The 13,841-nt window shown below is 34.1% G+C and overlaps 1 long non-coding RNA gene across 1 annotated transcript in view; it reads left to right on the forward strand.

Moving 5' to 3' along the window:
* The window catches only part of LOC101019605, a 187,832-nt gene that overhangs the window by 121,239 nt on the left and 52,752 nt on the right, over positions 1-13,841 (forward strand). Inside the window, exons 6-7 of the long non-coding RNA XR_002518445.2 lie at positions 8,026-8,168; positions 8,261-8,470. This is a non-coding gene — a long non-coding RNA (uncharacterized LOC101019605). The remainder of the gene's footprint in view (positions 1-8,025; positions 8,169-8,260; positions 8,471-13,841) is intronic.

Raw genomic sequence — 13,841 nt, forward strand, 5'->3', positions numbered from 1 at the left:
TTCTGCTGAGTCAAGTTTAGTGGCACTTGTAGCAATTTCCATCCATCAACCATTACAAAAGGAGAAGCAAAAAAATGTATGAAGGATAGAGAGGGAGGTGGAGATGTATTATAATATTCTGTTAACAATTGATTTGACTGGTTATGCTATTTCATAGGCACATGTAAAGAATCTGTTTATAGAATGTGAGAGCCATTACTTTGAGGTTCCAGGCAAGGTCATCTTTCTTCAGACTGGAAGGGCATCAACAGTTTGCAGAGTTCCTCAGCTCTTTGGTGCCCTCATCACCCCTTGTTCCGTTGTCTATTTCAGTCAGTCTGCTAGTCTTTGGTCTTCATCAGCTTCATTTTACAATCTGGGACATTCACAAGAGAAGATGCAGGCATTGTGGAGAGGGTTAGGGGTTGGAGAACATTTGAGAAGACAAAATTCGGGAGTCAGATTTGGCAATGTCCAGAACATAGCTAAATATTCATGAGTGTTTTGGATTTCATTATTGTATTTATTTACATTTGTTTTTTTCCCAACACCTCTAGTCTCTACCATAACAACTTCCAGATGACATCTTTTGACTGAGAGTTTGTAGCCTCTTCACGCACAGGCAAATAGGTAGAATCTAAAGTCACTTTGCTTATTAATGACTTAATGTTCGAAAAACAAGTGCTATTAATAAAGAGGATTTTTTTTGGGGGGGGGGGAGATGCCACAAGTGGAATGCTGAATCCAATACCCTGACAGGAGACACTTAGTCTTCCACAGTGACCCATTTTGAGTTTTATATGCATTCCTTGAATTGTGAAGTCAAAAAAAAGTTATGTACACATTTCAAACTATTCATATTTTAATTGAGAATTGTGTTGTGATATTCTGTTAACAATTTTACTGGTTATACTATTTCATATATACAAGTAAAAGTTATATAAACTACTGTTTTACATATTTTTATGTATATATGAGGAGGAATAGGTTTTTAGAAGATGAAAATACTGTTTAGAATTCTGCTAAAGTACAAGAGGCTTCTGTCTTATGTAAATTAAGAGACTTAAAGCTGAGTTCATACTGAAATGACTCATTTGACTTGTGCAACCAAATATTGGAGCATGTTATCTACAAGGTTGAGGTGTGAACTGAAATATGAAGTTTGACCTATAACTTGAAATGTTTTCATCCATGATACTGAAATTAAGTAGTGTAAATTAGATCAGCTAAGTATTATTCTACTGTATCTATATGCCATAAACATGTGTACACATCTATGTTGAAGACCTATTATATTTTATAGAAACTGCTATTAAAATAAAATCTTAATATGCTGTAATGTAAGCCACCCTGGTTTACATTTACATTTTTATTTTCCTACTTCCAGTTTCCAATTCTCCATTCCTTTAAACACTTGGAGAAAAATAGAGAAATGCAAGATTTTTGTTCAGCCATTATAGCCCAGATGCTTTTTATTTGTATTTGTATTTTTATTTTTATTATACTTTAAGTTCTAGGTTACATGTGCATAACATGCAGGTTTGTTACATATGTATACTTGTGCCATGTTGGTGTGCTGCACCCATCAACTCATCAGCACCCATCAACTCGTCATTTACATCAGGTATAACTCCCAATGCAATCCCTCCCCACTTCCCCCTCCCCATGATAGGCCCCGGTGTGTGATGTTCCCCTTCCCGAGTCCAAGTGATCTCATCGTTCAGTTCCCACCTATGAGTGAGAACATGCGGTGTTTGGTTTTCTGTTCTTGCAATAGTTTGCTGAGAATGATGGTTTCCAGCTGCATCTATGTCCCTACAAAGAACACAAACTCATCTTTTTTTATGGCTGCATAGTATTCCATGGTGTATATGTGCCACATTTTCTTAATCCAGTCTGTCACTGATGGACACTTGGGTTGATTCCAAGTCTTTGCTATTGTGAATAGTGCTGCAATAAACATACGTGTGCATGTGTCTTTATAGCAGCATGATTTATAATCCTTTGCGTATATACCCAGTAATGGGATGGCTGGGTCATATGGTACTTCTAGTTCTAGATCCTTGAGGAATCGCCATACTGTTTTCCATAATGGTTGAACTAGTTTACAATACCACCAACAGTGTAAAAGTGTTCCTATTTCTCCACATCCTCTCCAGCACCTGTTGTTTCCTGACTTTTTAATGATCGCCATTCTAACTGGTGTGAGATGGTATCTCATCGTGGTTTTGATTTGCATTTCTCTGATGGCCAGTGATGATGAGCATTTTTTCATGTGTCTGTTGGCTGTATGCATGTCTTCTTTTGAGAAATGTCTGTTCATATCCTTTGCCCACTTTTTGATGGGGTTGTTTGTTTTTTTCTTGAAAATTTGTTTGAGTTCTTTGTAGGTTCTGGATATTAGCCCTTTGTCAGATGAGTAGATTGCAAAAATGTTCTCCCATTCTGTAGGTTGCCTGTTCACTCTGATGGTAGTTTCTTTTGCTGTGCAGAAGCTCTTTAGTTTACAGATGCTTTACGTATGTTAATATTACCTAAATAAATTCTCAAAGCAACTCTGATACAAAAGCAACCTGACTTTTTCAGGTGAGGAAATTTAGACACAAGAAGAATGATAAACATGCTTCTTCATATCACTAATATGTTTACGACTTGGAAATAGGAATCAGCCTCACATGACTCCAATAATGGTGATATCGTCTACTGATACAATCTTATTTTAAAATCTCTGATCAAAATTTATTTCCTTCATTTAAAAATCTGATGACTCTTAACTCCTTATTGTTATAAAGTTAAAAATCCTTAGCATGACATTTAATATCCTCCTTAATCCAGCTCCCTCTGTATTTTTCTAGTTGTCTCACTTCTTTTCTTCTCCTGTCTTTTATGTATTCAGTATGGACTATTTTGCTAAACAAGACTAGTTCCCCCCGCTCCTTTAACAATCTGTGCTGTTCATTCCCACTGAAATTTTTTTCTCTTCCTTTATACATATTTCTTGATATTTTATATCATTCAAGTCCTAGAATCAATGCCACCTCTTCCATGAAGCCTTTCCTCCTGTCTCTTAGTCAAGCCAACTATCGCTTGCATCTCTTGTTTGAAACTTACGCAGTCTGCTCCTATGCTATAGTTATTTGTGCATCTGTCTTAACTCCTTTATCAGGTTCTTGGAAAAAAGAAACTCCCGTTTGTATTTTCCACAGTGCTTGGTGTAACTCTTGATACATAGTAGATGTTCAATAATTATCTCTTGAATGAATGAATTAAAGTGATTGACAAATGAAGAGAAAATTTAGATTTTATGCTTTGTTAGCGAGGTTCTTTTTTTGTTGGTTCTCATAGAAATTTTCAGAACTGCTAAAATGAGAGTGGCTCACGATGGAATCTCCAAATGTGATTCTCAGGATAGGTCTGGAATAGTAATAGGTAAAACAACCCACTTGTACACGCATGGAAAGCATTCCAAAATGTCACAGATCCTGGATTTAAAAACAATGACGATGACATTAATATGGAAAACACATGCCGTAATTAAGGATGTATATGCTTGTGTGCATGCACTGTGTTATACTTTTCTATTGGATTGATATAGCTACTTACCAAAGAATAGAACCATTTGTGACACAGAATGTTAAGATAATTTGTCAGTAACACATGCATTGCTACAAGTTATAACAGTAAAAAAAAAAATTATTATAAATTAAGGCACCCATGGGTCATTCAACTCAGCTGGCAATACACCTGAACAAAAAAAAGGAGTGCTAGACTTAATCTCCAAGCCTGTCATTTATTTCTTTCGCACAAAAAGTATGGGACACAGGTGGTCAGAAGTCAAAGATCATACTCTGCTTGAACGCTCCATAAGGCACAGTACAAATGTATGAGACCTGCTGGGTGAAATCAAAAAGTCACTGGAATGGGGTGCAATTTTAGTGACCCAGGTCAAAGGTCATACTGCTTTTGGTGTTATACAAATGTTTGACAGATTAAATACCCACCTCCTAGGGATAACAAATAGGCCATGGAGCTAAAAGTATTCATAAGCATTAAAGTTTCATTCAGATTTCTCCTTATGAAGGATGTAGGTCATGTAAGATTAGTAATACGGTTATAATAATTTTTCCCATTGTTGAAAAATTATACCCTGGCCGATGTCTCTGAGTGTAATTGCAGACCTAGAAAAAATAAAAAAAAAAGTGAAGAAGAAAGGCAACAGTGACTAGAAATATTGAAGATTAGAAAAAGAAAAAAGAGAGAAAAAAAGCAACAGTTATGTCCAGACCCTTATTTTCTTTAAATATAGCAATACCTGTTAAAGCATTTTTTCATGTTTTGTCACTTTTTTTTCTTTCATGTAGGGTCATTTTATCGCTAATCCATGTAAATTATTTTGCTGATATTCAGCATTTTGTATAGTTCAATACCTCTAGGAAATGAATATGCTTATAAAGATATGTTTGGCAAGTAATCTGGAGGTGTTACCAGGACAATGAAATAAGTAATGTATGGAAAAGTGCTTTATGCATATTGTAAAATGCTCTGAAATTAAGCCAGTTTATTATTTAACACAGTTATTCTTTATCCTTATTTTAACTCTTGGAAAAATATGTACACAAAATTAGTTTCTTCTGTAATGTGCTTCTACGTTTTGTAGTACTCTTTTACAATTTGAAAATAGTAATTTACCTTCCTTTGTAGTTTTATCTAAATAAATGGTGCAAATTATGGTGACTCAGAATCACCTGGAGGGCTTGTTAAAACACAGATTGCTGGGCCCCACCCTACCGTTTCTGATTCATTAGGTCTGGGTGGGTCTAAGAACCAGTATTTCTAACAAGTGCCTACAAGATACTGATGATTGTAGGCTAGAGACTGTACTTTGGAAACCACTGATTTAAGTATTGTGCCATCATAGTAGATTAAAAAGTGAAATAACTCATTTAATCTAGATCTGTTCAAATATAATATTTTATGTATTTTATGACTTGTTGATGTAATGGTAATACTTTATTTAGTGTTCACTTTCATCTGGATACTTTATAAAAATGTAGATTCAGAATTTGTCTTTCTTCCCAAGCTACGTATCAATGTCAACATTGTTTTCTTTAATAGTCACTCTTAGAAGATCCCAAAACCATTTCTTAAAGAGTATTAATTAATTTACTTGAAACCTGTTAAGTTCACTATCAGTATCATTGTCATTTTTCTTTGACATAGAGATAATGATGATCACATTTCTACCAGAAAGAATGTGACTAGAAATTCCAGGCATTTATTTTATGAATTGAATCATGTTTGTCTGCCTATACACTTACATATTAACTGCTGTTTCAGGATTTTACTATGTGTAACTTCTTTTTTTATCGTAAATGGTAAAAGCTACTTCTGTCTCCAATGTTTAATTTTATGTTTGTTATTATCTGCTTTTATTCTCAGAGGGCAATGCCTTTGTCACATAGATTTTATATCTTTTAACAGTAATCCAAAGTTACTCTGGTTTTAACATATAACATGGAAAGGGCTTAGAGAAATTATGCCAAAATAATTTACCTGTTATATTCACCTGTAGAGGTGAGATGCATTGAATCTGTTGTCAATAGTAGACTCTGTATACCAAAATAACTTACTTATGTTGTTTTATACCAAGAGGTAGAAAGAAAGATGGTGGACATGTAGGGATATAGGATGTGAATGTGTAGAGGACTATGTGCTCGCAAATGAGACGTTCCTGATAAGTCTTGCTCTTGCAAACGAAGCAGGGCGTTGGGGGCTTGTTTATGTGTAAACATCTTGAAAATCCAGAAAGTCAGGGAAGGGTCAGAAAAACAACAATGTGTCTTGTGACTTGGCAACATTCCACAAACGACTGTATAAAATAAAGCAGAGTGTGCCATTCGAGGCGGCCGCCATGTTTGTCTTGTCTTGTGTTGTCTTGTGTGTTCATTCCTTTGTTTAGGAAACATGTGGACCCCAACAGAATGAGACACAAAACCCTTAGCAACATATCAAAATGCTACAGGAAGTGTTAATTTTGGTTTAGTTTGCTATATTGATTTTTCCCTAATTTTCTCCTCTGATAATGTAGTTTAGTTTGAGGCCATTTCTCTGTTGATTTTTTTTTTTCTAGGTCAGGAGATAGAGGAAAGCACATAATAGTCTTGGTGCCCATATTTTTCCAATTTATAGTAATTCTCACCACACCTCATTGTAGATGAAAACTTCAAGTTATTTCAATAATCATTTCAATAATTATTCATGTTTAAGATATTGATTTGTTAAATTCTTCTAGGCTTTTTACTTACACACACACACACACGCACAGTGCTTTCAGTCTTAAAAAAAAAAAGCAGGAAAGGATGACTAACAGACAAGTCAAGAAATATGGTAAATATAAAAATATATGCTAAAAGCACATTGTGCTTAGCTTTGCTTTTTAATAATCCCTTGGAAACCTAGGCATGACATCCATTATTAGATTTTCAAATTTATTTTTATTTTTAGCATAATATATATTTATGTAAAATATAGAGATAATACAAGTGAATATTCATATTGAGAATAAAATAAAAATATTGAGAATAGAGGCAATATAGAGAAAGCATTATGTAGGACATTGGTGTGAGTATGAGAAGTGGTAAAAACAAAGCAAAACACAAAAAGTGCAGATGCATTGTACATTTTTTTCTCTTCTGAAATGTTAAACATAATTATGACCACAAATATGATAAAAATGTTACTCTCTGAAAATGCTATCAAATAAGACTCTGTATGCCTCAGTTCCCTCAGGCTCACTTTCTTCTGTAAAATTCACATTCAGACCCTTATCCATCCTGTTGAAACTGTGGGTGCAATCCTATTCTACAACCATCTGTTAACAAATCGACTGACTTCATTTGAAGACTGAATTTTTAAATAAATCGTTTTATTTCATCTTTGCTACTGCCATGACCATGAATTTATTAAAATCCTCTCCCAAATGATTTAAATTTCAGACTTATCTAGTATATTGAAAAAAGTTTTTTCCCATTAAAAATTATGAGAGAGGAGGAGGAGAGTGATAATGATGTGCAGAGGTCTATGTCTGTGTTTGTGTGTTTGTCTGCATGTGTATGTTTGAATGCATGTAATCAGTGATACATTCAGTACTACTGGGAGAAAGTCAGGGGAAAATTGCTTGTGAGGAAATTCCCATCGTCTCATGGGAAAGTCTATCCTGAAAACAAATGATCCTTCTTTACCAGTACTATTTATTGATACTGTGTATTTATATTTAACTCTAATATACATCCATTGTTTACATTATAGTTTATTTCTTATTCAGTCTTTTTATACGTTAGTCTATAAGCCCTGATTCATTTTCTTCAGCAAAATAATTAAATTCCACATTATACATATAGGACATATAGGGTCTAGGCAATAAATTTTGACTAACTAAATTGTTATCCCATTTCAGTCTTGCAGTTGTATTCTCTAAAGGGGAAGAGAGTTTGGTATTATATAACGAGATCTCTTTTCCAGGCCAAAGAAATATGTAGATGGGATAAACTACATGATAGTAATAAATAACATATAAAAATAAATGCAATATTTGGTAATATTCACACCAAGAAATTTCTCTGGATTCACTCATTTTCCTACTTCCAGTCATTTAAGCAAATGGAGATTTTTTTTTAAAAAAACTGAAAGTTGATGTTAAAACTGACTCAAAAATAGTGTAATGGTATCCAGGTTAAATATTCCTAAGACAAAATAGGGCATTGTTTTATTCAGCACATTACTTAAGATATAGCAACTTCTAATAAGGAAGTTCCCTGTGAATGGGTAAAAGAGATTTTTCAGTTGATGTGCTTTCATAAATCAGCTCTGCAGACATTGAGTTATGCTTTTCAAAATTAGGCTAAGAAAATGAAATCTTCCTAAGTAGTAAGTATATTGATTATTGTTTATCCTATGTAATTTTCTGAAACTGCCAAATAGGGTTTAAATATCTGAATCTTTAATTATCTTTTCCTATTTTTCTGCTTTTATGGGTTGTTGCAAAAGAATGCATGCTTTGCAGAGCTGAGGAAAACAGAATTACAGTCACACCAAGCAAGGGCCAAGATGTGGTCAAAACTTTGAGTCAGCACAGCCTGGAGTTGTCTATCTCCAGTTGAATTGTTATGTATGGGATGCATTTTCAAAAGGTAATTGTCTCCTGTTGGTGGTCAGCAAAGCATGGTTCATTTTTTTTCCAGAAAGATAAAGTTTATAATACTTATATTTCTTTAATCTATAGGATAAGTTGAAGACATGGTCTATTTACAAACTATGAAATTAACCTGGAGTTATATAAACATGTCAAAAGAGGAAAGAAATTTACACTGGAGCTGTAGTGAGACATTCAGGTTTGGAAGCAGAAACAGAATTAATGCAGAGAGACGTTGCCATTGATAGAGCAGTCCACATCAGGAAATCTCTGCTCTTGACAGCAAGAAAAGTTCTCTAAGTAAGTAAAGACACTTATCCTATGTGATCCATTTTCTTTGTGTTTTCCACGTGTCCTGGTTCTGTAGTTTTGGGTTCCTATGAGACCCGGTCCCATTTTGGCACTTACTGTTTTCCTCCTATTCACACAGATTCTGATGTGAAATTGTACATTACTTGGAGTAATTTAATGAAGATTCTTCCTTGCCACTAAAAGACCATAACTACAGCAAAGTTCATTTACTTTATTATCAGTGGTTGCTTTTTTAAAAAAGGTGTCAATATTCTGCCTAAGTGCACTTTATTTTAACTTCAATATACTAATAGATTAGTATATTAGGGATATACTAATATACTAATTAGTATATAGTATATAATAGGGATATACTAATAGATTAGTGAACAAAAACAAATCCAAATCCCCTTTTAGAATTATAGTTTATGAATTTATTTTAAATTGTCTTCAAATTTAAAACATAATAATTACTGATTACAACATTGGATCAGTCATGCGAATATTCTGTGTCTCTACATTAACTTTGCAAAGTTTGATTGAAATATCTTATTATAAATGGCTGAATCATTTACACTAACCTGATGAGGCGAATTGTTACGAATGAGCAAGTAACAGACCACAAATAAAGGAACATTAATGTTGATAAACGAAGGGTTAAACTAAGTAGTCATTGCATAAGGTATGTAAACCCAGAGTTAAGTGAATTGCCCAAGGAGCTTGGCTGAACATCTCTAACTAAAAGGTCTTCTATTTCAGTCCTAGCACCAGAGCTTGTTAATAAGGCCATCAAGTCCCTGAACGCTGAGGGGTGCAATAACATGCAATCTATGGATCAGAAGGGGGAGAAACAGGTCCTTTCTATCTCCTTTCAGGAGCTTTTAATGTAATTGGATTTAGATTCATACTTACAATCCCTTCACCATATGAAAGCTGCCTGGAAGAGCAATTAAGTGTATGGGCTCTCCTATCTGCTTTAGTGGGGAACAAGCTCTGCCATAGAGTGATTTTGTAACTTTAAAACTGTACTTCCTTTTCCATGTCTAAAAAACATGCAGCCAAGAAATAAGCCAATTTGAAGAGTTAAGTAAGAATCAAGAGAGGGAAACATAAATGTAAATTATCTGATGCATGATAAGCACTTACTAAGTAACTAATATGAGAAAAATATGCAATATATATTCATATTTTTTATATATATATATATATATATAATCTATCTAGTTATTCACCCTCCTATTTATCCATCTGCCTTCTACCTCATTACAAAAGACATTCAATGTGGACAAAACCATTCCACCAAAAGAAAGCACGTAAGTCTTTTTGGAAGTTATTAGGGTGCTCAGGAATTTTTAGCAACTACCTGAATTTGATGCTATATGTCCTGGACTTTTCTCTAAAAATGACATATACATGACTTCATGTGAAAGCCATGCAGAGATAAAAACACATACTTGAAAACTGGAATAAATTAGAATTTCTTCTCCCTGTGTAATGTCTTCTTAGTGGAGTAGAGCACGTTTTTTTGAGCAACAGCACCCAGGTTTGTAAGACATCAAACTAACTGCTTCATTAGGCCTATTCTTCTCATGGTAATTTTGGCAGGATTAATATGCCATGAGCTACTCAGGAAGGAAAGTAAAATGAGAAAGTACAGAAATAGCTACTTTAAACTGTGGCTTAAGAAAGAGGTAAAGCCCAATAAACTTGGAGGTTAGTGAGAAGTGGGCAGATAATTCTGCTTGGTGAAAATCATCATTGACCAAATAGGCATCATGAAATTGTAATTCCAAATAGGCATCATGAAATTGTACCTAGATACATGAGTTTAGATATTGAATGAAGACATAAAATATTGAAAGAAGCAGCAAAATTCCAAAAAAATTTTGTGGATGTAATGTACTGCTATTTTGGGGGGTTTTACATGTTTTTCATGTTATTAGCAACCCCAAATGAATGGATTTGCCTCAGAGCCACACTATAAATCATCATCAGAGTTCATTGTGATCGTTTCTATTTATTAATGCCTGTGATCCATACTGAAATGTCTTTCTGTGCTTACTTACTCATCTTTCTTTGCATTCCACTGATCATCAATCACAAAAGCAGCTTGGCCATTTCTCTCTGTCTTGCCTCAGTGAACTCCTACTTTCCTTGATTGTTAACCCCTTGCTGGAATGTACATGGCCTGTATGCCTCTCTGGGCTTCTATTCAACTCTCCCAATGGGCCTCTCTTCCTGTCACTGAGCTGCAAGGCAATATTTTCCATCTGTTGAATGAAGAGCATGACACAGGCAGTTTGATATGGTTTCAAAAACCACAGCAAACCAGTGATGCACAACTCACTTTTATTCCACAAGCCTGTGGGAGCCCAAAAGGATGAGAGGCCTTTCTGCTAGGCTGAACACAGAGCTTGGCATTCAGAAACAAATATTCCTCCCTGAAACACTCAATATGCTTCATATTCAAGCCAGAAACATTGTGCGTTAGAATAATCTAAAGATGAATCTAGTCGGAAGTTATCTTGAAATGTGTGAGCAAGCTTCTCTTTCATACACCAGCTGTTTTCTTTCCATCAAGTGTTTGCTGGGTGGGGGATCAGCCTGTTTTTTTTTAATGCAGTAGCAAGAATGTTTTGTGTGTTCTGAAAGAACCTATGATACCTTTCAATGTAGAAGGGAGAAAAAATGGTTCATCATGAGTTCAGGGAAATTTTGGAGTCTCTAATAATATCACATCCTCAAATTTGGGAGCATATTTTCTTAATAAAGCATGTTGAAAAATTATTTCATGGTTACTAGTTCCCAATGTCAGACTGTGACAGAATTGTTAAAATAGCATTGCTATGGGTATAAAAGAAAGTTCACAAGCATTTTGTAATGTGCCACAGGATTTATAATACATTTTAACATATATGATTTCCTATTTTATCCACTCAAGGAAAAAATTGTATTGTTGGATATTTTTAATAGGTTCATTAGCCTTAAAAATCAAAATAAGGAAAATAATCTTGGTAATGGGAAAATGTTGTTTAATGATAGTCATTTAATTAAAACATGTTAATTGCTATAAGCATATCAAGAATCAAATTATAATTTCTGGTGTGGTTTTCAGAACTCTTATGAAGTCCCAGACTTACTCTTGTCAAATAGTATAATTCATCCATGTTAAAATATCCAAATATTCTAGCATCTTGTCTGCTGTTCTGTCTGTCTGAAATGCCCTTTCCTATCAATTTTCTATATTACAATTCTAACCACTACTAAAGATACTTTCTAAAAACTAATTTTAAAGATAATTACGTTTTTAAAATCTTCCTTAGCTAACTGGTTCTTTCCAATCCTCACCTCTAGAAATAATCACATTTTAATTATTTGATGGTTTGAATAGCACTTACATATCACTTTTGACAATGCAGTTTGAAACTTCAGTGATAGCTACCTCTTATTGAACATGCACTGCTTTTAGACTCTGCTAGATGTGCTACTATCCCTACAATTTTTTTGAGACTACTATAATATTATCATCTCCATTTACAAATAAGGAAACAGAGTTCAAGAAACATTAATAAATTTGCTCAAGTTTACTTAATACTCATTGGTGAAACTGGGATTTGAATCCAAATGTACCTGACTAAAAAGCACTTTTTTTTCCTTTTTCTGTTCTAGTTTTGTGGATGTTTTTTATGGACATGCACTGATAGCAGGGCCTGATCTTAATCCTTCTAGATTTCAACTCATCTACTTCTGCACTGGGCTTTACTGCACTAAGTTGAATCTGTAAAATCCTAGCCTAGTTTATTAGAAAAATGGAACAAGTATCTATTTAGATACTTGTCTCAGATTCTACCACTTTTACATATGACATAATAATTCTAATATATATAGATGAAATACTCAGGCATATGGATTTTATGTATGCATGTGTAGGTGTGTGGTATTAAAATCCACAGATTTTTTTAGACAAAGATAATTTATGTTAAACACCTGTCACTCACATTTTCTCGAATTTACTGAATTCTTAATGCTCATTTTGGTGGTTAAAGCAAGTCAGAATTTTTACCTGTTAAATGTTCTTTATTTTATTTTGGTACTATTTGGTTAGTTGCTTTTTCTTAGAATTTCCTTAATTTTTAAAATTTGTCATGAATTAATTTATAGAAGGTAGGTGTAATTTATTTGCCATGAGCATTGAACTTTGTTTCTTGAAAACAAATAACACTAAGATCTTTAAGATTCTACATGTATTTATGGAAACTATGAGGGTGGTGGGAGTAACTTAGAAACAGTGACAACTATAGCCTTTGAACCAAAGAAATATTTAAAAATTTTCTCTATTCAACATCTATGCCAGCATGTGTTGCCTCTTAGGCAATAAACAATTATGGTTACATAGACACCTAACACATTATTTATCCTGTTAAAGTTTGGTTTTAAAATCTTTGGCTATGCCAATTTCAATGTAATTTAGGAATGTATATATGTAATATAGGGTATATATATGTGTGTGCATGTGTGTTTGTGTGTACGTCTTTAAGAAAAAAAGTTAACTTAATTGTGCAAAGTCCACACTATTTTGGTTCCTCTCTTCTTTAAAAAGTGATAAAACTTACATAGGCCATCAACATTGAGTATTCTTACAAGTATAGATTTATAACAGTGTCATTTGGTAATAAAATTCTTAAGTATAAGATGCAGTCTATGCCATAAAAACATCTACAGTCTATTTGTGTATTTATGTGATTATTGAGAGAGAGAAAACATTTCTCCTGGCTCCAGTCTTTCTTGTTTCCAAACCGTCCTTTATTGTCAATTCGAGAAATTTTTCTAAAACACAAACATTAATATAATCTATTCCTGCTTAAAGTTCTTCATGAACTCCATGACTTCATGATAAAGTTCAGATTTGTTGGTTTAGCAATCCATATTATTTTTGACACAGTTCCTGCCCACTTCTCTAGCCTTAACATCATCCTAAATACACTCTTGATGACAAGACATACTTCCTTTGGTTTCCTGAATTCAACATATTATTTGGGAAAATCTGGAGACATTTAGTGAAGGAAGTGATGTTTAAAAGGGCTCTTAAAAGAGATCTGGAAATTGACAAGTGGAGCAAGGGGCAATGGGTGCAGGTGTGCGTGGTATGAGGTGTTGAGCGTTAGGACTGAGGGCTGGCGCGAGCAGAGGGGAAGATGTTGGTAGTAAAGGGGAGAGTTTCTTAAAAGAGTAAATGGATTGTGAGTTAGAACCTAGATGAGGGGGAGGGGAATTGTTTTCTAACTCACAGATTGCCACAACCCATTTAGAGTTGGAAGGGGCCTCAGAAATCAAGAACAGGGGATGAAGAATAAGAAGAGAAGAAAGGAGAAGGAGGAGA

Source organism: Papio anubis, chromosome 15, assembly GCF_008728515.1.
Source record: "Papio anubis isolate 15944 chromosome 15, Panubis1.0, whole genome shotgun sequence".
In the NCBI taxonomy this organism is placed as follows: Eukaryota; Metazoa; Chordata; class Mammalia; order Primates; family Cercopithecidae; genus Papio; species Papio anubis.